At 46.9% G+C, this 22,587-nt stretch overlaps 1 pseudogene; it reads right to left on the bottom strand.

Moving 5' to 3' along the window:
* Positions 1-801: 801 nt before the first annotated feature.
* Positions 802-11,738, bottom strand: LOC146186792 (uncharacterized; annotated as a pseudogene).
* Positions 11,739-22,587: the final 10,849 nt, after the last annotated feature.

Below are 22,587 nucleotides of genomic sequence, written 5' to 3' on the forward strand. Positions count from 1 at the left end.
TTCGGTTAGAGGCTGAGAAAATTGGCACACTTGGGGAGAAAGCGGCGGTGAAAGTTCAGAAGGCTAAAAAATTCTCTGAGTTTCTTAAGTGATTTAGGGGGTGGAAAATATTGCACGGCATTTACTTTGCTGTCGAGAGGCCGGATACATTGTGGAGTGAAAAGATGGCCTAAAAACTCAATTGTAGCAACGCCGGAAAGGTACTTGTTCGGATTGATATGAGGCCGTATTCCCCAAGGCATTGGAAAAGGGCGCGCAGGTGAGCTGCATGCTCATCCTCGGGGGAGCTTGCGACGAGGAGATCATCGATGTAGGCGAAAAGAAAGTCGAGGCCTCGCGTAACCTCGTTTATAGTTCGCTGAAAAGTCTGTGCTGCATTGCGCAATCCAAAAGGCATCCTCACATATTCGAAGAGATCGAATGGTGTGGTAATGGCCGTCTTCGGAGTATCAGCGGGCTACACGGGGATTTGGTGGTAAGCCTTCACTAAATTAATCTTAGAGAAGATCGTGCAACTAGCCAAATTTTGAGAAGACCTGTATGTCTGGAAGTGGATAGTCGTCTGGTAAGGTATGAGCATTGAGGGCGCGGTAATTTTCACATGGCCTCCAGTCACCCGGATCTTTCTTTGGCACCATGTGGAGTGGCGATGCCCAGTTTGTGGAGAAGGGGGCACAATACCGAGTTCAAGCAAGTGTTGAAACTCACGGCGAGCGACAGCGAGGCGTTGTCCAGACAGGCGGCGAGGGGGAGCAGACAAAGGTGGTCCAGAGGTCACGATGTAGTGCGTGATCGAGTGTTTCACCGGTGACTCTGGTGTGCGGCGCCGCGAACAGCTTGCGAGTTATCGGCGATGATGAAAATCTAGCGGAATGTCCGGCGCAATCCGAGGTTAAGTGTGAGAGACCGTTGGCCGTACGTGTAGATAGGGAAGTTGTTTATGGCTTGGAGCGAGGAGGTCGGTTCGTTGCGACGGCGATCTGCCCAAGCTGCTTGTATTACACTAACCTGTGCTCCCGTGTCAACGAGGAAGCGAGCGCCAGTGATCTTGTCCGAAACATAAAATAGGCGGCATGTCCGTCGACCAGTACCACTTTCCGCCATCAGTGGCCAGTCGCAGCGTTTTCTGACCAGGAGCACAGGTGGGTGCTCTTGCGGGCAGAGCTGCCGAAAATACGGTGGTACCAGCACACAGCCGAGGAGGAGGAGTCTTGCCGCGCTTCGGATGGTAGGAGTTCCGGCGAGGGTGGCGGTGCCTGGGAGTGGCGGCGGGACTGGAACCTCGGCGGAGAACGGCGAGACAGAGGTGTGAGGTCGTCACGCCGCCTGGCTAAAGCATCCAGTCTCCCTTCTATGCTCACAAACTGGGAGGCTGTTGCAGTAGTGGAAGCAGAGCGGTCACGGCGCTGACGCTGGCGCGCCATGAGTAATCCGCAACACGGTCCGCGAGTTCGGCGAGCTTGTCCATAGTGACATCACCCGCAGCTACGAGGACAAGGACTATGTTCAGGGGAAGTCGCTGGTGAAAACACTCGCGTAGTAAACTGTCCAACCCCTAGGGGGAGTCTCCAAGCAGCTGTAGCATGCTGCGAAGGACGGCGATTACCGAGTTCTGTAGCGGTGAGAAGCTGCTGGAGTCGGCTGCGCTCGGACGCTGAGTTGCGGTCAATGAGAGCCACCTTCAGCATGTCAAAAGATCGGGTAGTGTCCGGCGAGGCGATAATGTCCGCTAATTCCTCGGCGACGTCAGGAGGCAGGGAGGACACGAGATGGAGGAACTTGGTCTCCTGGCTGGTGATACGCCACAAGGGAAAATGCGCCTCAACCTGGAGTAGCCAAGCACGAGGGCTGTTGGGATAAAATGGTGGCAGATTGACTGATTGAAACGCGGCCAACGAAGCGCCGTTATGCCGAGCGTCCTGGGGCGGGTCGCCGGCTGTAGGAGGAGTGGAAGAGCCAGCGGAATCCATGTAGGAGGGCGGGGTTCCGTGGTCGATGCCGAGTCACCAAATAAGTCGAAGCTAAGACGAGGAATATCAGCTCCGACAGCATTCGGGTTCGAACTGATTTTTTTTTTATTGCGCTGCTCGCACTGAGACGCCTATAGTGCCAACCTCTTCTTCTTTGTCCAGCGCCGTGCAGTGGCTTGCAATAAGAGCGCTGCGCGAGGGGCGCTACATATTTTTATTGTTATTATTTATTTTTATTATATTTTTATTTATTTATGGTTATTATTTATTAAATGAATGAAAATGAATTTAAAAATAAAAACAAGAAAAAGAATAATAATTAGATTATATAAAACTAAAAATAAACAAACACTAAAAATTAAATTAAACAGCCATATCTAACCTTCACAGCTAGAAATCTCCTGAACCCAGTTGGTATTACTAGCGAATTCTATAAAACTTTTTCAAGCATCTTATGATGTGGGTTTCCTTACTCCAACTTCCTATTCCGGGCACACAATTTAATTCCCAAAATCAAAGGTTATAATCGGTTGAAAACTGTTGAAGGTTATCGTAAAACTTTCCTCTGTAATATTGATTGCAAAATTTATGCCAAGGTTCTTTATTCTCGTCTGCAGCTGGTCATTATGGACTTGATAGGTTCGCATCAGGTATGTGGTATCAGAGGTCCCAGTATTCAAACACAAATCCATATTGCACGTTCAGTATTCGAGACAGTATCAGATGCGATGGGCCAAGTAGCCAGGCAAAAGCGTTTGATAAAGTTCAGCACGATTTCTTGTTCGCGGCCTTGGAGTATGCAAACATTGGTGATGTTCTGTTCAAAGGCATAAATAAGGCTGTGCTATATGCACTCGTATTATACAAGGCTAATTGTTAATCAGGAGCTGACTAAACCAATACCACTGGAATCATCTGTTCGTCAAGGATGTCCACTGTCTCCATTGTTGTTTACCCTATATATGGAACCCCTCTATCTCAGTATAATTAACAGTGCAGCTATCCGTGGTTTCCCTCTGGCTCAATGTGAAGTTAAGATTTTAGCCTACGCTGATGATATCGCCCTCTTTTGTTCTGACAAAAAGAGTCTACTTCAGGCTTTACACTTGACTGAACAGTTCTGCGATGTATTAGGCGCGGCTCTTAATTTAGATAAATCCAGGAACTTTTGGTTGGGCCATTGGGGCACTAGGCCACGCCAGTTTGGTGGCATATTCTGGGACTGTAGCCCTCTTCAGTACCTAGGGGTTCCGCTGCACCAAATTCGCAACAGTGCAGCCTACTGGGATTCACAAATCGTACCTATGCGGCGACAAACACAGGCTTAGATGGGTAGGGAACTCTCAGTGTTTGCTAGGGAACAATATTTTTGTTTGCAAAGATTGCGTATGTCCTTCAAGTCCTGCATTGTGTGAGGTGGAAGTTACGAGTAATACACAGAATATTTGCATCATTTTTGTGGCGCTCTCAATGGGAGCTCATGCGGCGTGACAACTTGTTCCTTCCCTTGGAGTTTGGTGGAGTGGGCCTTGTTCACTTGTTTGTGCATCAACTTGTTTCCCGTTTTTTTTTTTTTCAAATCTGCAAACTACCCGTTTCTTGTAGCTGTGCTCATTAGGCGTCTTATTCCTCATTTGCCTTACTTATTCTCACCGACTGGGCAGGCTCGTTAGGGGCCTTTATGGATATTCCTTAAGGAAGTGGCTGACACTTTCAATTTTCTCACTGTGCGTTTCTCTATAGCTTACCTGTATAACCTCTTGAGAAAGCAGATGACCCAGATTCTCACTGAGTCTTTGTTCCCTACACCATTGTATCGGCAGCCTTATCTGGGGTTCTTGGACACCGCTGTTCTAAAGCGTGTTAGGCGAATGTGCATTCAGGCAGTCGTAAAAACGTTCTTTTTCTAACTACACACAGCGACGTTGCCTGTCATGACATTTCTTCGTGACAAGGAGATGTTTGTGCCCTGGTCAGGGAATTGTCGTCTCTGTAACGTGCCTGAGACAATTGATCATTATTTTATTCTGTGCCGTGATGCTATGTTCTTTTGGGACATACTACAACGAACTCTTAAGAAATTGAAATTACACCATATACTATTAGATTTTTGGCCTCTTTACAAAACCTATGTTGTGGCTTATCATCTATTTGTGTTAATGGACTATTCAGTCTTTAGAAAAACCGTATGATGGACAGAAATGCCGAGCCACCAAGATCGTCCAAATCCGTGCTTCGTGAGCAGTGTGCTTTGGTGAGGAGTGTATATGCTGTACGCGAAGAACCTCCGAACTGGCTGCCGTACCTAGATGCATGTGACTGTCTCCCAGAATTTTCATATTTTGATGATGGTGCAGTGTCGGGCTACGGATATGGCGGGCTCGTATTAAGCAGCCCAGTAACTTGAGACATGAACAAGTTTGAGTAAATGAAGTTTTTCTTTTTTTTACAGAAGTTTACCCATGCAGTAAAGAAAAAAGAAGTCGAAGCGGTGGCGTAGAGGTGGAACTTCCGCCAGCGTGCAAGAGGACCGTGGTTCGAATCCTGGTGCCGCGCGATTCCCCACCGGATTTTTTTTTTTTTGCCACGCGGCAATGCCGCGTGGCGATGGCATTGCCCAAACAGGTTTGGGTACGACCTATCCGGTGAACACCTCCGGAAACGCACTCCCTCACCGGAACAGGATTTAGCCACCCTGGTGTGGCATTTGGCCCCAACCTCCCATGAATACATTAACAAACCATCAGCCATTTCGTAGCCTTTCACAATCACTGTCAGCAAATTGTCATCAGAAACCATTCTACTGGGGGGGGGGGGGGGTGATTTTAACATGCCTGAAATTGTATGGCAACAATTTCAGGCATGTTAAAATTGTATGGCAACTGTCCTGTGGCATCAAGCAGCTCGGGCCTCCAGTCAGCCTTCTGTGAGTTGGTACGGAACAATGAACTTATTCGGTTTGTTAATTTCCCAACACGTTATGGCTCAGCTGGAGGAAATACATTAGAATTGTTTTTTAGTAACAGTGATGATTTGGTAGAATCAGTTATGTGAGCGCCAGAAATAAGCGATCATGAGGTCTTATGTGCAACAATAGTATGCAAACAGCTAGAGATTGTCAGTAATTGCCCTGGAAAGATTTTATATATGAACAGGGTAATTATGAGGCCATAATCGAGGAGTTAGAATTATTCCTGCCTGCATTTCTGTAACGTAGCAGTCAGTGCAGTGTAGAAACATTATGGGATATGTTCAGAAACAAACTGCTCTCTTTGGTCGCTAAATATATTCCCTCTAGGGTCGTATGATATAGGCGTAGAACGGATAAGCCGTGGATTAATAAGGAGCTGCGTCTATCACTTAGAAAGCAGGGGCATACGAAGCTTTCAAGAAAACACCAAACCAGAACTTGCATGATAGGCTTAGAACTCTAACTAAAAACTTAAAGCAGGAATTAAGAACTGCAAAAAGAACATACTTATCGTTCCTAGCGCATAAAATAAGATCTAACCCAAAGACATTATGGCGATACGTCAAAATAACAAAAAAAATGTTGGGGTTCCTGCTCTCAGGCACGAAGGGAAGTTGTTAACAAATGATACTGAAAAGGCCGATTACTTCAGTGAATATTTTCATTCTGTTTTCACAGCACGCCGTCATACACCAGTACCTGAAATATATGAGCAATTGCCTCAAATGGACGGTATTGTTGTGAATGAAGCTGCAGTTAGGGCGCTCTTGAACAATCTTTACCCGCATTCTGCTCACGGTCAAGATGGCGTGTCAAATCACGTCTTGAAGCGCTGCGCCCAAAGTATTGCACCTTTTTTGGTTGATTTATTTAGCACGTCAATAAATTCTCAACAACTACATAGTGAATAGAAAATGGTGGCTCTCGTGATTTGGTAACCAATTATAGACCGGTATCTTTAACATCAGTTTGTTGTAAAACGTTGGAACATGTTCTGTATCCGGGACTTATTAAGCACCTTGATGACCATGATTTTTTCATCCCGACCCAGCATGAATTTCTCTCGGGGTTATCTTGTAGCACACAACTTGTTGAAATCATCCGTGACGTTGCATATGGTTTTAACAATGGTACACAGATAGATGCTATTTTTATTTATTTCAGAAAGGCGTTTGACGTAGTCCCGACTTCTACACAATTTTTCTTATATTGGTCTTCCTGATTCACTTTACGGCTGGGTGAAAGATTACTGGTACGAAAGGCAGCAAAACGTGACCCTAATGGTGTGACGTCACAGACGGTTGAAGTTTTCTCAGGTGTGCCACAGGTATCCATCCTGGGGTTGCTGCTGTTCCTCGTGTATATCAATGATTTAACTGAAGGCCTTACTTCGAACGTTAGATAATACGCAGATGACTCTGTTGTGTATAACACTGTGTCATGTGCAGAAGATATGAGCGTGTTGCAGTCTGATCTCGAAAACGTCTGTTACTGGCCTGGTAAATGGAAAATAGACCTGAATGTAGCAAAATGCTACTTAGGACAGGTAATAACCGCAGATCCGAACCATGAAAAGGAAATAAGAAGAATAAGATTGGGATGGGGCGCATTTGGCAAGCACTCGCAGATTATGACTAGCAGCTTACCGGTATCGCTCAAGAGGAAAGTATACAGCAATATCATCTTACTTGTACTCACCTATGGGGCTGAAACGTGGAGGCTAACCAAGAGAGTTCTACTTAAGTTGAGGACAACCCAGAGGGCTATAGAACGAAAAATGGTAGGGGTAACATTAAGGGATAAGAAGCGTGCACAGTGGGTCAGAGAAATAACTCAGGTTACAGACATTCCAGTGGAAATTAAGAAGAAGAAATGGACATGGGCAGGACATGTAGTGCGAAGAGAGGATAACCGATGGTCGCTTAGAGTAACAAACTGGATTCCAAGGGAAGGAAAGCGTAGCAGGGGGCGGCAGAAAGTTAGGTGGGCGGATGAGGTTAAAAAGTTGACAGCGGTCAAGTGGATGCAGCTAGCACAAAACCGGGCTAAGTGGAGAAATATGGGAGAGGCCTTCGCCCTGCAGTGGGTATAGTCAGGCTGATGATGATGATGATGGACTGGGCAAATCACATTCAAACTACATTCGCTAAAGCATGTCGCCTTTTACATTTTTTTTTTTAAGACATTTCAAGTGTGCACCAAATTCCCTGAAGGAAACATTGTACCTCTCTAATATTAGGCCGGTGTTGGAATACGCGTGTGTATCTTGGGACCCCTTCACAAAACCCCTTGAAGATAAGTTAGAGCGCGTTCAAAAAAGAGCTGCAACATTTGTCACGGCCATATACGACTACAAAATTAGAGGTTCTCAAATCAGGAAAAGTCAAGGTTGGAAACTGCTCTCCACACGCAGGAAAATCTTCCGGTTAAAGCTTTTGAACAACATTAACAATGTTAACACAGGAATTGATAGGAACACATATTTAAAACAACCTTGTTATCAGTCTAAGAGACGAGACAATTTCCAAAACATCAGTCGCATAAATGCCTTCGCATTTCTTCCGCGCTCAATTTCAGGTTGGAATTTACTCTCGGATGAGGTCCTATCTGCGCCCAATTTTTCATCTGCCTTCGAGAACATTATATACATCTTTTTTTACATTACAGGCACTGTTCCTTACTGTGAAACTGAGTCACAAATATTTGTTGGGTGTGTCTTTTACACTTGGCATTGAATGTGCTTCCATTATTTTTGATAAAACGCCAGTTTGACTTTTTTTTGTGTGTGCTTTAGAACTGATTGTATGCTTTCGCTTCCGCTTTTCTGTTCGTTTTTTCTTTATGTTTGCAACTAACCCCTCCTACGATAATTCCCAATGGGCACAGTAGGTATTTGTAATAAATAAATAAAAATAAAAAAATACCAGGGGGGAGTTGCTAGTTGAGTTTGTAGAGCGCAAGAACTTAAGAATCATGAATACCTTCTTCAGCAAACGGAAGAACCGGAAGTGGACGGGAAAAAGCCTTAACGGGGAGACTAAAAATGAAATTCACTTCTTACTGTGTTCTAACCCCGGCATTATGTTGGACGTAGAGGTAATCGGGAAAGTGCGATGCAGTGACCACAGGATGGCAAGGTCTCGAATTACTCTAGATCTGAAGAGGGAACGGAACAGATTAGTACGAAAGAAGTCTATGAACGAATTAGCAGTGAGGGAGAGGGCAGAATAATTCAGGATCTCGCTACAGAATAGATATTCAGTTTTAACCGAGGATGGTGGCGTTAGCGTAGGAGCAATGTACAATAATATCAAAGATAGCATTACTAAGTGCGTGGTAGAAGTAGGCAGTAGTATAGTTAAACTATTTAAGGAGACGAAATATTTCATTAAGAAACGTCAAAGTCTGAAAGCTTCTAACACAATAGACGGATAGAACTGGCAGAGATATAAAGCAATCAATAATCGTAACGTGGCCGACATAAGGAAGCATAACGTAGGAAAAATTGAGCGTGCTCTAAAGAACTGGGGCAGCCTTGAAGCGGTGAAGAAAAATTGGGCATTGGCAAAGCTCAGATGTATTCACTAAGGGACAAGGTCGGCAATGTCATCACGAATATGAACAAGACAGTCAAAGTAGCCGAGGAGTTCTATACAGATCTATATAGTAGCCGAAGGAGGCAGGACAATAATCAGATGAGCAGTAGTGGAAAGCTGTCAGATGTTCCGCCAATGACGAAGGACGAGGTGAAGAAAGCTTTAGAAACTATGAAATATGGGAAAGAAACTGGGGAGAATCAGGTAGCTACAAACTTGTTGAAGAACAGGGGGAATGTAGTGCTAGAAAAACTGGCCACCCTGTATACGCAATGCCTGGTGTCATCGACGGTACCGGAGTCAAGGAAGAACGTTAACATTATCTTAATTAATAAGAAAGGGGACGCTAAGGACTTGAAAAATTACAGGCCAATCAGCTTACTATCTGTTGCATATAAGGTACTTACTAAGATAATCGCTAATAGCATAAAGACAATCTTAGATTTCAATCAAGCAAATGATCAAACATGTTTTCAGGAAGGGTATTCTACTATAGATCCTATCCATACCATCAATCAGGTGATAGAAAAATGCTCGGAATATAACCAGTTCTTATACATAGCATTCATTGATTACGAAAAAGCATTTGACTCAGTAGAAACCTCAGCGATCCTGCAGGCATTGCGAAATCGGGGTGTACACGAACCGACAATAAAATACTGGGAGATATATGTAGTGGCTGCGCAGCAACCATAGTTCTGCATAAAGAAAGTAACAAAATTCTCATAAAGAAAGGTGTTAGGCAAGGAGACACAATCTCCCCAGTACTATTCACAGCTTGCTTAGAGGAAGTATTCCGAGACTTGGAAGAGAGCAGTTAGGGATAAGGGTAGATGGAGAATACGTCAGTAATCTGCGATTTTCTGATGACATTGCCTTGCTAAGCAACTCAGGGGATGAACTGCAAAGAATGATTCATGACCTAGACAGGAATAGCAGAAAGGTAGGCTCGAAAATCAATATGCAGAAGACTAAGGCAATGTTTAACAGCCTCGGTAAGGGACAGCATGCAGTTCACAATAGGTAGCGAAGCACTGAAAGTGATTGGCGCATTTGTCTACATAGGACAGGTCGTAACCGCAGATCCAGACCATTAAAGGGAAATAACTAGGAGAATAAGTTTGGGGTGGAGCGCATATGGCAAATATTTGCAGATTATGACCAGCAGCTTACCGGTATCGTTCAGGAGGAAAGTGTACAGTAGTTTCATCTTACCTAGCTGCACTCGCCTATGGGGCTGAAACGTGGAGGCTAACGAAAAAGTTGAGGACAACGCAGAGGGCTATGGAACGAAAAGTGGTAGGTGTACCGTTAAGAGATAGGAAGCGCGAATAGTGGGTCAGATAAATAACGCGAGTTAATGACATTCTAGGGAAAATCAAGAAGAATAAATAGGCATGAGCAGGGCATGTAGTGCGTAGAGAGAACAACCAATGGTCGCTTAGGGTAAAAGACTAGATTCCGAGGGAAGGAAAGCGTAGCAGGGGGCGGCAGAAAGTTAGGTGGGCCGATGAGGTCAAGTTCGCGGGGGTCAAGTGAATGCAACTAGCACAGGACCGGGTTAATTCGAGGGGTATGGGTGAGGCCTTCGCCCGCAGTGGGTATATTTCGGCTGATGATGATGATGAATTAACCTTGCCATCACTGAGCTCTATCACGTACATATTCTCCGCCTTGCTGTGCAATCCCCTTGCACAGACCGCATCGACTTATGTCTTGCAGGGTTTAAAATAACTATCCGTAAACAGTTCAAACGCTCCGGTATACTATAAAGCAGAAGAGCCATAAAAATCAATTCGCTCGTGCCGTCCGTGCATAGCAGCATATATAAGCTCTTCTTTGTAAGGTGCGCAAATGCATTTTTTTTTTTTATGAACCCATCTTTACTCCAACATGCATACCACTGCAGGGGCACAAAACAACTAGTCAGCAGTTCCGTGCATTCACAACCTATATATAGTTTCTTCTGGACGCAATTGTGGAAGTATTGGTCACAGTTCGGCCGGAGAATTATCTAAGGAAATTTGACATTCCGGAACTCTCGAAGAAACAGCGTATGGATTAGCCTGCTCATGAACAGTTCGTGACATTTGCGATCTTCGTGAGTCCGTGCCGTCGAGACATGCTGAGCCTCTCGCGTGCGTACATGTCGTCCTGCATTTCCTGCCCACCGAAGCCACGCGTCAATCTTCCTTTTTATCACGCATGATTAGGAAAGCAGCACGACACGAGCTCGTCGTCATTCACGCAATCCTACTCCGTCAGGCATGAGATTGCGCGTGCAGGTAGGCACAAGCTCACTATACTTATACGCCTACACGATAAACCTATACGGCCTATAGGCCGTATAGGCTTATCGTGTAGGCGCAAAGTCTCGCGAAGTCAGACAGCCGGAAATCCGGACTTGCCATGGGACTGCAGTGATCTCTGAGAAGTGAACTTCATCAGTGACAATGAACCTTTACGTCTTTCGACACGCTGGCTTAAAGCGTAAGGCTTTTCTGAGTGTTCGCGTGTGCAGGACACGACTCGTTTTCAGTTTTGAACCCCGTGAAACACGGTAACTCTAACCACCTTTGCAGGCTGAAGTGTTCGAAACTATTTTGCCCCAGAAGGAGCGCAGCGGGGTTTGCGGGTATAGTGAGCAAAGGCAATACTATAGTATTGCGTTTGCAGCAACCTCTATTCGTTCGGAGATCTCTCATCGTTAAACTTAAGTATATATCGAAGCACAGCACTATAGGTCACAGCTCTCGAAATTGGTTCGACCTACGAAGTCAACTTCTGAGCGCTTCACTTCCTCAGTACAGTGAAAAAAAAAAAAAAAAATCAGAGGGCCCTTTGACGATCTAAAATGCGCAGAGGCGAAAGCCTTTAATCACCACTGTGGCTGCCCTCTGGTGGCTGCTTGGTTTCGTTTGGCAACTCCTGCTGCTGACACTGTTTGGCGCAGTCTGAGCACAGGCCTAACGGCCCCGTGTCGCTGCGCTGGAGTGCATTAAAAAGACCTGTTTCAAGACTACAACTTCATTGGCATATCTATTGGAAGTAGACGTTGGGTCGACATTTGCAACCATTCCTTTGTAGTCCGAGAAGTGGTTGGAGGTGTACTCCACTGCACATGCGCAGTGCGTGGGTTAAAGAGGTCTCAAAGCTTACTAATTAACTAAGTATCATTAACCAATCAACCAACTTACCCATTATGATTGACTAATTACCTAATTAGTCTTAACTAATTAAATTATTGTCTCTGACTAAGTATTGTTAACTAATGTTCATACACCTACTACTACATCATTTATTGGTTAACTGCCAGTACTGAACTCATCCTAATCCTTCTGAAGATGATTGACAGCTGCCGCAGACTCACGGACGCACCGGCGAGTCATGAGCCATAAAAGGCGTTCGCCTTAATAATAAGGACCGCGCTTCAGTTACTCATCTGGTCAAATCGTTAATCTGCCTTTTAGCCGACAGTCCTAAAATTAAGAAAAGAACTTATTTTGTAGCGAAAGCAGCACTAGGCTAGTAGAAGCGAGTTTCGCCGTGCTTGTCCGAGGCCATAACTGCGCATGTGTGTAGCCATGCCAACCAGCTGCGCCGTTACACAGGTGTTCCGCCGCTGTGCCGCGCCGATCTCCGCCGTTGATTGATTGATCGATTTATTGTAACTTTTCTTTTACTGATTTAAGAGGCCTCCTACTCCCCGCGCCTTGCACGCAGGCCTCAGGAAGAAACGGGGGCCAGGACCTCCGCGACTAAACACTGGCGAAGATATTTTGGTTCTTCGCGGCCTCAGCCGCCAGGCGGGTGGCTCGTTGGAGGTCAGCAGGGACATCGCTTCGTAGCAGGATCTCCCAGGCTTCTTTACGTTCAATGTCCTTAGAGCCCCGGAATCTAAGACACTCCCAAACTACGTGGTTGAGGATCCCCCTTGCTTCGGAGGTTTTATATCATCTTTTCTGTCATCTATCGGTGTGTGAAACAACCAGACGGGGTTTGTGAAGTTTCCGGTTTGTAATCATCGTCAGGCTATGGCCGCTTTATTATTTAACCTAGAACCCGGCTGTCGCATCAGACGCCTTCCTAATCGACAATTTTCGCATTTCTGCATAGGTTTGCAAAAGTTCTTCCATCTCCTGGCAATAGGGCGTCTCCACGTTTTCCCGGAACTAGAGATCTCGAGCTGAAGCGTGGGTTGCCTCGTTGCCAGAGACAGGCGTGTGGGCTGGGACCCAAATTAAGGTGATTTTGGGGTCGATTTGAAATGTGGACAGAATGCGGGTGGTTTCCTGTGAGACCCTGCCTTTTCCTATGTTCTAGATAGCAGTTTGCTATTGCTAAGGATCAAGCTCGTCTTGGTTCCGACATAAGCGAGCGCTAATTGCGACCTTTTCAGCCGTGCTTTGTTTCTGCTCCTGATAGAGCAGGGGGCGACTGGTACACCGCGACCATGCATCGACTACCATGGCGACTGCCTCTTCCGATCGGCCACTTGTATCTTCTACTTATACTCTGAATTATCTTGCTATTTTAACCAGCGCTCCACTCTCTTTACCCTCCGCTCCTTGCGGCAGTAGTAGTAGTATAAAATATTTACTTCGGTTACATGAGTTCTGGATTAAGGACGGAGTTCGTCGGGTCTTAAGTATGGGCTGATGCCGCTGCACGAGCTCTCACCAGCAAGGTCCTTTGTGCCGCAAGGTCGGAGCTGGACAGGGCCACCTTCCAATCCGCCCACGTTGGGTTTTCTTTGCGATACATGGCTTGGTTCTCTTGGCAAGCCCATACCAAACGGTAAAGGTCTGCTTTCTAGCCGCAAAATGTGCATTCAGGTGACAAAGCACCGGGACTAATTTTGTGCAGTCTAGCTGGGCTAACTTGTATTACAGCGCGAACCACAAGAAGGGACGACGACAGACAGAGTGAAAAGAGCGCTGACTTCCAACTGTTTATTATTCTGATATGCCACGCATTTATACACATTTGACGCTTCAGCAGGAAAGAGCAGGAAAAGCAATCAGCATGAAAGGCATAGGCGATAGGACAAGGCCCTAATCACCATCGATCCAGAAATTTCAGCTCTTTCTTGGTTAGTGCGACTGATGGCATGCTTACACACCTTTCCTCTGCACGAGCAATGTTCACCGCCTCAATTATCTCCCTGACACACTGATCATTGTGTCGAGCAACGATTGTGCTTTTTTGGAACTCGGGCACGCAAGGTTTTCTCCGGCGACGTGTAGACTCATCGCCACAATTACGACAGTGCGTGCTAAGATGGCCCTGGTCACCATCATTTACATTCTTGTTGTGTTTTTTCAATTTGGTATTTATACACATGCCGGTTTGTCCAATGTATTCGCGTCCGCAGGACAACGGAACGCGATATACAACACCTTCGTCGCAAGTGACAAACTGATTCTGGTGTCTAATCATGCAGGATTTTTTCTTTTCTCGCTATATTGTCCGGCTAGCGAAAGAACCCATGACAATATGTGGCGAGGGGCTGATGGTGGTCATGTGAGGGGTATGATGAGGGATCCCGCGAGAGGAATGCTCACGCGGGCAGCTTGCTTTTCGCCTGCATCGATAAGCTGCCGCTGAGGCTAGGATTCGATCCTGCGTCCTTGGGCACAGTAGTCGATAGCCGTAACCACTGCACCACCCCGGCGGGTTGAAACCTCTTTGAAAACAGTGGTAATGAATACAAGTAATATAAATTTGTGACTGCATTTTCGTGCCTTATATTTTGTGTTTTTCAAGTCACTACTGGCGGGGCTACACATTCGGCCAGCAAGGTGTGTTTCGTTAACGCCCTCCATCCGAAGTGCACCCTTCTGCGACTGCAAACACTTCGCCTACACCGTTTAGCTTTATGACGAGCACTTATGACGAGTGGCACTTTACGTAAGCACACTTGTGCTCTGGGGAGTGCTTGAGAGTTGAGAGTGTATAACCTGGGGCCGATACGCGCGCCCCTCAACGAGGAATGGCGGGAAAGGAACAAACCTATGTAGAAGACGCGATTCCTTCCGCAACAATGTTCCTAAAAAAATAAAACTTTCATTGTCCTACAATTATTAATTTTCTCACTACAGACGACTGGCTACAACCAATTTGACCCCCCCCCCCTTCATTATTTTCTTTTTTTTTTTTTTCACTCCCAAATGCTCTGCCTAAGAAAAGGCGCATGGTCCATACCACATATACCACGTCTCTTGGCGCGAGGATGCAGTTGTCTATTTCATGCAACGCTTAATGAATTTGTGGTTTATTGGGCCAACGGGAAGTTGTGCCCATGTCAGCATGCGTGAACCATGGGTGCCTTGACTTTTACATCACGGCACGTCACAATTAATTTTATTGTTAACATTACACTGACGTGTTCACTGCGTGCGCTCTGTTGTTGTGCAGTCGATTTCGGATATATCGAACCCTCAAAATATAACCTTTGATATCCGAGTGTTGTCCGCGCTTGTCGAACTCTCTTCCGGTGGAACATACCGAATGGCGCTCTATGTCCCTCCAAGGGGCGCTTCTCCTGGTGCCGTCCTCGTGGCCACTTTTCGCGCGCGCCGCCACGTCGGCACGTACGCGTGGGTGTTAGCAGAGATAAAGCTGTAAAACTGGTTGGCAATGTGAACGCCGACATCGACGGTAGAAGTATATTTTGAGTGTGTATGTGTGTGTGTGGAGGGGGGAGGGAGTTGGAGGGAGGGCGATTGGAACAAAAGTCTTCTTTTTTTTATTTTTCAATTCTTTATGTACTTAAAAAATACTCACCCCCTCGCATTTTTACGCAAGAAGAAACCAGCGGGCAAGTTGAGCTCGACGTGGTAGCTGTGTCTTTTAAAATTACTGCTTTGTGAACACCAGAATGATGGCTAGCATCTCGAAACCATATATTTATCAGTGTTTGTGGGTGTCGTCAATGTAAAATTGCCTATAGTGACGTCGTAGCGGTTTTATGGGAATTTTACAATTAAAAACATGCACAGAATGCAGGAAATCGGAAAAGGAGTGCCCTCCCCACCCTCCCCCATCTCAATTTCTGTCTTCCCTGAACGTCGAGTCCTATTCAGCGTCCTTCGGTCTGGAGTGCTGGTTTTCAAAATGACTTTGCTGTCATGCGGCAAAGCCAACGTCCAATGCACCGGTTGTAGTGCAGTGAAGGCAGTCTTGCTGATCGAAGGCTTCTGGTGGCTCTCTTGGATCAGGTACGCCTCCATCAGCTCTCTTGAGTCAGGTACGCCTCCATCACAGTCACAATATATAAGCCAGCCTTCGATCATACTAGTAGATAAAGAGGTGGCGTTCCTGGATAATTCTTAAGTCGTTTCCTTAACCTTCAAGGGAGAAGGGGGAAAAACTTGTCGGAAAAAATTATCATTCAGTGATCATAACTTTTCATATCTTTTGTTGACCTCTTCTAATGTGTCTTGCGGAAGTGCTATATTACTTGTTATCTTATCATTGAAGAATTGTATGAAGATGTGTTTCTTTCCAATAATAATTTAGTTGCGAGTCAGCGCTCGTGTGTACGTCTTCTTCCTTTCGTCCCGTGTCTTTTTGCACTGTTCCCTTCCAATATGAATCGATACCAACTCGCCCAATTGTCTATCTCTTTCTTTGACTGCCAGGATGAGGTATCGCATAGAGTAGATGGCTCTGCTAACAACGCAGGCCTATATTAGTCTCCTGGTACTCCTGGTCTCGGCTCCTTTAACTCCTCCTCGCCTATTTTCCAGGATTATCAGTGTTTCTACTTCCGGGATGGCTGTTTCTTCTGCGCAGATTTGGATTCTGGGGGCTTTATTATTTATTTGACGCTTTGGGCGCTGTACAAGGACTTCCGACTTTTGGGGCGAACGCAAGTCCTGCGACTTGTGCTTTTTCTACAACTACATCTCCGCTTTTGTGAGTGTCTTCTATCGTGGTAATATTCACCTTGGTGGTCGAAAGCGTAATACACTGTCGTATAATAGGAAAGCTCTAGGTCAAGAATGTTTGAAAGTGTGTGCGCCATTTTGATGAGGGTTATATTGAATAGAAGGGGCAAAGGACTGATCCTTGCGGCATTCCTCTATCTCCTAATGTAAAGGTGTCGGATTTTATTGTGCCGAGGTGGATTTCATCATTTTTATCCGAAAGTCTTTGAGGTAGTTGTACGTCATTTCGCCTATGCATAAGGATGAAAATGATTCTGGGATATCTTTCGTCAAATGTGGTTAAATGTAGAGCTAGGATTGCCCTCGTGCTCTCTTCTTGATCTGGAGACAGAACTTCATTTGCTAGTCTAATCATCGTATCCTGTGTTGATAAATGTGGTCTGAAGCCAATCACAGTTTTAGGTTGTAGATTCTCTTTCTGCATGTTGGACTGGAGTCTGGTATGACGTGCTCTATCAGTTTTCCTATGCAGGAAGTAACTGAAATAGGTCTCAGATTTTCAAGCGCAATCTTTCTATCCCCTTTCGGGATTAATTTCCCAATGGCACTTTTCTAAGATGTTGAAGGTTTTCACTTTCTTCAACACTCGTTGAAAGTTCTGCTAGGGTGGTGGTGACAAACTTTATTAAGGCGAGCCTTAGCTGTAACATCCTAGTGATGGCATTGCTCTTGGATGCGTGTCGTGGCCGGCAGGTGATGCTTCCCGGCGACTTCCAGAGCCCAGTCCACCAGCTGTCGTTGGGCAGCCGGGTCTGGACACCGCAGCCTCCCATCGCTCGAGGTCTGTGAGTTGCCATTCGGCTGGTGGAAGATGGATCAGAGCAAGAAAAAAGAATTCGAGCAAAAGCCGCTTTTGGAGCACCACGGAGGGTGCATTCCGGCGTGAACAGTCCCAGGTGAACAAGGACTAAGTAGGCAGGGTAGAGGAAGGTGCAGGATTGTAGCTGGCGCCCGGTCACCTGCTGCAATTTAGTGAGAGACTTGTGTGGAGGGGGATAGGCAACACGTTGTTCACGGTAGTGCATAGTGATCTCGTGGTAAGCGACCATACGATCTCGAGTGTCCCCCTAGGTGTCGGTGGCTCCTGCTCGGCTAACGAAACCTCGAGCTGAAGAATGAGCTGCCTCGTTACCTGGGTGGCCGGAGTGGGACGGAACCCAAAGAAGCTGAATAGGTCGCATAGAGACGAGAGACCGGCTAAGAAGCCGGAACGTGGGTTCGGAGATACGGCCTTTCGCAAAGTTTCGTACCGCTGCCTTCGATTCAGAGAAAATAAGGGTCGCCGATGTAGTAGTAAATTTTAAGGCTACTTGCTCCTCCTCCGCTTCCGCGGGAGTGGAAGCGATGACAGTATTTGCTGTAAAAGGGCTGCAGGAGTTTGACACTACCGCCAAGGCAAAGGCGGAAGAAGAGGTGTAAGAGGCAACATCAACGTAGACGGTCTCCGGCTATACGTCATAGTGTTAGGAGGAGGTGAATGGTGAGAAGATCTCGTGTGCGGAATGGGAAGGAGAAGGTGTGGGAGTAATATCCAGGGGATGTAGGCCAATGGCATCCAGAATGTGACGGCCTGCTAGGTTAGAGGAGAGCCGATCAAGTTGGGCAGATCGATGAGCCTCGGCGAGTTCGGCGAGGGTATTGTGTATACCCATCTTAAGAAGGTGTTCATTCGACGTGTGGCGGGGAAGATTGAGGACCGCCTTGTACGCCTGGCGGATAAGGCAGTTGACCTTGTTCTTCTCTACTCGAGAGAGGAAAAGATAGGGTAATGAATAGACTAGGGTAATGAATAGGTGTGAATTCAGTTATGAAGTTGTGTTGGGTGGCGACTTCAATATCAATATGATGGTCGACAGCCCGTCAAAACGCAGTTTTGAGGCAGTTATACACACACATGGTTGTTTCAATGTCATAACAACACCTACCAGAACTACTAGTAATACGTCCACATCTATTGATCTGTTCATTACAAGTGCTGCATTAGGTAGGATTAAATCGGGAGTTTTTTCGTGTGGTCTTAGTGATCACATGCCCATATTTTTATGTCTGAACCGTAAAAGCTATCGATCAACTACTAATGACAATTTCAAACAAGTAATTACGCAGAACGGGCTAGACAGTTTCCGCGACGAAATGGAAAGCACAGACTGGACGGATGTCTATGCTGTACAAAATCCCGATATTGCTTATGAAATTTTCCTAAAAATCTTCTCTACTTGTTATCTTCCCTGTAGTATTAAGCGAAAGAGACCTTCCAGGATTCGCAAGCCGTGGATTACAATGCAACTATTTGAAAAAAAATAAAAACTAAACACAGGCTATACAATAAATTTATCAAATCACGTAATCCAGATGACCGGACTGAGTTCAAACGCTTCCGCAATCGCCTCACAAACCAACTGCGCAGCGCTAAAACCAACTATCATACCGACCTGTTCAAGTCATGTGAAGGCGACAGTCAGAAGACTTGGAAACAACTTAATGTCTTACGGAACCATACGCCGAGTTCCCAACTGCCTGTGCAGATTGTTAAAAATGGTGTACAGATAAGCGATGAGTCACTGCCTGACTATTTTAATGAATTTTTAACCAGCACTAATGACATTCCCGTATGTATGACCGCCTGCGATTTCATACTAACAAGCATTCCGGATACTATATTTATGCACCCAACCAATGAATCCGAATTAACCTGTCTCTTCTCTGAACTTAGCAATAGTCGTAGTCTGGACGTAGACAGCCTGCAGATAATGCCAATTAAGTATATCCTAGATATCATTGCTCCAGTGTTGGCATATATTTACAACTTATGCCTAAATGCCGGAATCTTCCCGCAGAAAATGCAAGTCGCTAAAGTAATCCCGTTATTCAAGCGTGGTGACAGGACCCTAATAACAAACTATAGGCCCATATCAATTCTGCCAGTTTTTTCAAAAGGTCTCGAAAAGATAATATTTAAACGTCTCTCTGCATTTCTTGAGGATAATTGCCTCTTAACTCACTGCCAGTACGCGTTCCGCAAACACCTGCTACTCAGCTTGCCCTCTTGGAACAAAAAGAATTTATCCTTAGGAACATTGACATCGTCTACTTACACTCGGTGTACTAATAGATTTTACAAAAGCTTTTGACTACATTAATCATGAACTTCTACTTAAAAAGTTAACTTACTATGGTATACGTGGCGTTGCTCATGAAATGATTAGGTCATATCTGGGCTCTAGAGCTCAATATACACATGTCAATAACATATCCTCTCAAATAAAAATAAAATAGGAGTGCCGCAGGGTAGTATACTTGGCCCCCTCCTCTTCAATATTTATGTTAATGATATTGTTAATATTGATCATGACACCAAATACATCATCTATGCTGATGATACCACACTCCTGTTTTCTTCTCATAATACCTCAGACTTAATAAGAATTGCTAATAAAGCACTAGAAAAACTACATGTATGGTCGATCAAAAACGGTCTCATAATAAATGCAACTAAAACAAAAGCCATATTATTCCAAGCCAAGAACAGAAACGCTACACTACCTGCAGACATCACACTTAATATGGATAAAATTGAACTAGTGAATTCAGTAAAAATCTTAGGAATTTTTTTCGACCATGACATGTCATGGAACAGCCATTCATCATCACTTGTAAGTAAACTATCCCAGGTAGTTGGACTAATTTTTTCCCTTAGGTATCTTCCTCGTAATGTAAAATTGCTTATATATAAATCTCTCTTTATGAGTCACCTTAATTACTGCTGTCTTGTCTGGGGTACCACGTCTGCCACAAATGTAGGTCGGTTACTTGTCCTTCAGAAAAATTTTCTGCTATATGCAATGTAAACTGGGATTTCCCAAGTGAACCTTTGTTCCAAGAGCTTAATATATTGAAAGTGCATAGTTTATGCAACTACATGTTAGTACACGCGTACATTAAAGAATGCAAATTGAATAATTTTGCCATCCGTTCAACAGCCAATCTTAAACAAAATCTACTTCACTACCAAACGCGATGTCCGGAATACTGGTATGTAACACACACGCGAACTAATTACGGTAAGCAAATGATTGCTCACACCCTACCTGCCTTACTCAATGCACTAATCTCGGAAAATATTGATGTTTTACATGTTTCATTATCTGCTCCATACAATTATTTTTGCCACTAATATTGAGTGTGTATTTATATTGTCAACCATTGGGTTAGTCATTGTAAATCAACACTATATATGTTCCTTGCCAATTGTACTTCTTTTGTGACTGATTGAGATTATTTTCATGCTGCTGTATTTTTTTTTTAATACTAACCTCTGTAGCTTTGCAGATTCACCTTTTTTTTGTTTGTTATTTTTTGCTTCTTTCTTCATGCTTGTGCTTTATTGTATTGAAAGCATTGCCATTCCGCACGGCTGCTGCTGCCAACAAACGGGTTTTAGGACCTGTCAAGCTGTTTCCGCAGCTTTTTTCCTCGAACCTGTCCGTTCAAAACTGTATTTTGCAAACGGAAAATAAAGCACTTACTTACTTACTTACTTACTTACTTACTTACTTACTTACTTACTTACTTACTTACTTACTTACTTACTTACTTACTTACTTACTTACTTGCCTGCCTGCCTGCCTGCCTGCCTGCCTGCCTGCCTGCCTGCCTGCCTGCCTGCCTGCCTGCCTGCCTGCCTGCCTGCCTGCCTGCCTGCCTGCCTGCCTGCCTGCCTGCCTGCCTGCCTGCCTGCCTGCCTGCCTGCCTGCCTGCCTGCCTGCCTGCCTGCCTGCCTGCCTGCCTGCCTGCCTGCCTGCCTGCCTGCCTGCCTGCCTGCCTGCCTGCCTGCCTGCCTGCCTGCCTGCCTGCCTGCCTGCCTGCCTGCCTGCCTGCCTGCCTGCCTGCCTGCCTGCCTGCCTGCCTGCCTGCCTGCCTGCCTGCCTGCCTGCCTGCCTGCCTGCCTGCCTGCCTGCCTGCCTGCCTGCCTGCCTGCCTGCCTGCCTGCCTGCCTGCCTGCCTGCCTGCCTGCCTGCCTGCCTGCCTGCCTGCCTGCCTGCCTGCCTGCCTGCCTGCCTGCCTGCCTGCCTGCCTGCCTGCCTGCCTGCCTGCCTGCCTGCCTGCCTGCCTGCCTGCCTGCCTGCCTGCCTGCCTGCCTGCCTGCCTGCCTGCCTGCCTGCCTGCCTGCCTGCCTGCCTGCCTGCCTGCCTGCCTGCCTGCCTGCCTGCCTGCCTGCCTGCCTGCCTGCCTGCCTGCCTGCCTGCCTGCCTGCCTGCCTGCCTGCCTGCCTGCCTGCCTGCCTGCCTGCCTGCCTGCCTGCCTGCCTGCCTGCCTGCCTGCCTGCCTGCCTGCCTGCCTGCCTGCCTGCCTGCCTGCCTGCCTGCCTGCCTGCCTGCCTGCCTGCCTGCCTGCCTGCCTGCCTGCCTGCCTGCCTGCCTGCCTGCCTGCCTGCCTGCCTGCCTGCCTGCCTGCCTGCCTGCCTGCCTGCCTGCCTGCCTGCCTGCCTGCCTGCCTGCCTGCCTGCCTGCCTGCCTGCCTGCCTGCCTGCCTGCCTGCCTGCCTGCCTGCCTGCCTGCCTGCCTGCCTGCCTGCCTGCCTGCCTGCCTGCCTGCCTGCCTGCCTGCCTGCCTGCCTGCCTGCCTGCCTGCCTGCCTGCCTGCCTGCCTGCCTGCCTGCCTGCCTGCCTGCCTGCCTGCCTGCCTGCCTGCCTGCCTGCCTGCCTGCCTGCCTGCCTGCCTGCCTGCCTGCCTGCCTGCCTGCCTGCCTGCCTGCCTGCCTGCCTGCCTGCCTGCCTGCCTGCCTGCCTGCCTGCCTGCCTGCCTGCCTGCCTGCCTGCCTGCCTGCCTGCCTGCCTGCCTGCCTGCCTGCCTGCCTGCCTGCCTGCCTGCCTGCCTGCCTGCCTGCCTGCCTGCCTGCCTGCCTGCCTGCCTGCCTGCCTGCCTGCCTGCCTGCCTGCCTGCCTGCCTGCCTGCCTGCCTGCCTGCCTGCCTGCCTGCCTGCCTGCCTGCCTGCCTGCCTGCCTGCCTGCCTGCCTGCCTGCCTGCCTGCCTGCCTGCCTGCCTGCCTGCCTGCCTGCCTGCCTGCCTGCCTGCCTGCCTGCCTGCCTGCCTGCCTGC

The sequence above is a fragment of the Amblyomma maculatum genome, chromosome 6, assembly GCF_055883805.1.
Source record: "Amblyomma maculatum isolate TAMU_Amacu chromosome 6, ASM5588380v1, whole genome shotgun sequence".
In the NCBI taxonomy this organism is placed as follows: Eukaryota; Metazoa; Arthropoda; class Arachnida; order Ixodida; family Ixodidae; genus Amblyomma; species Amblyomma maculatum.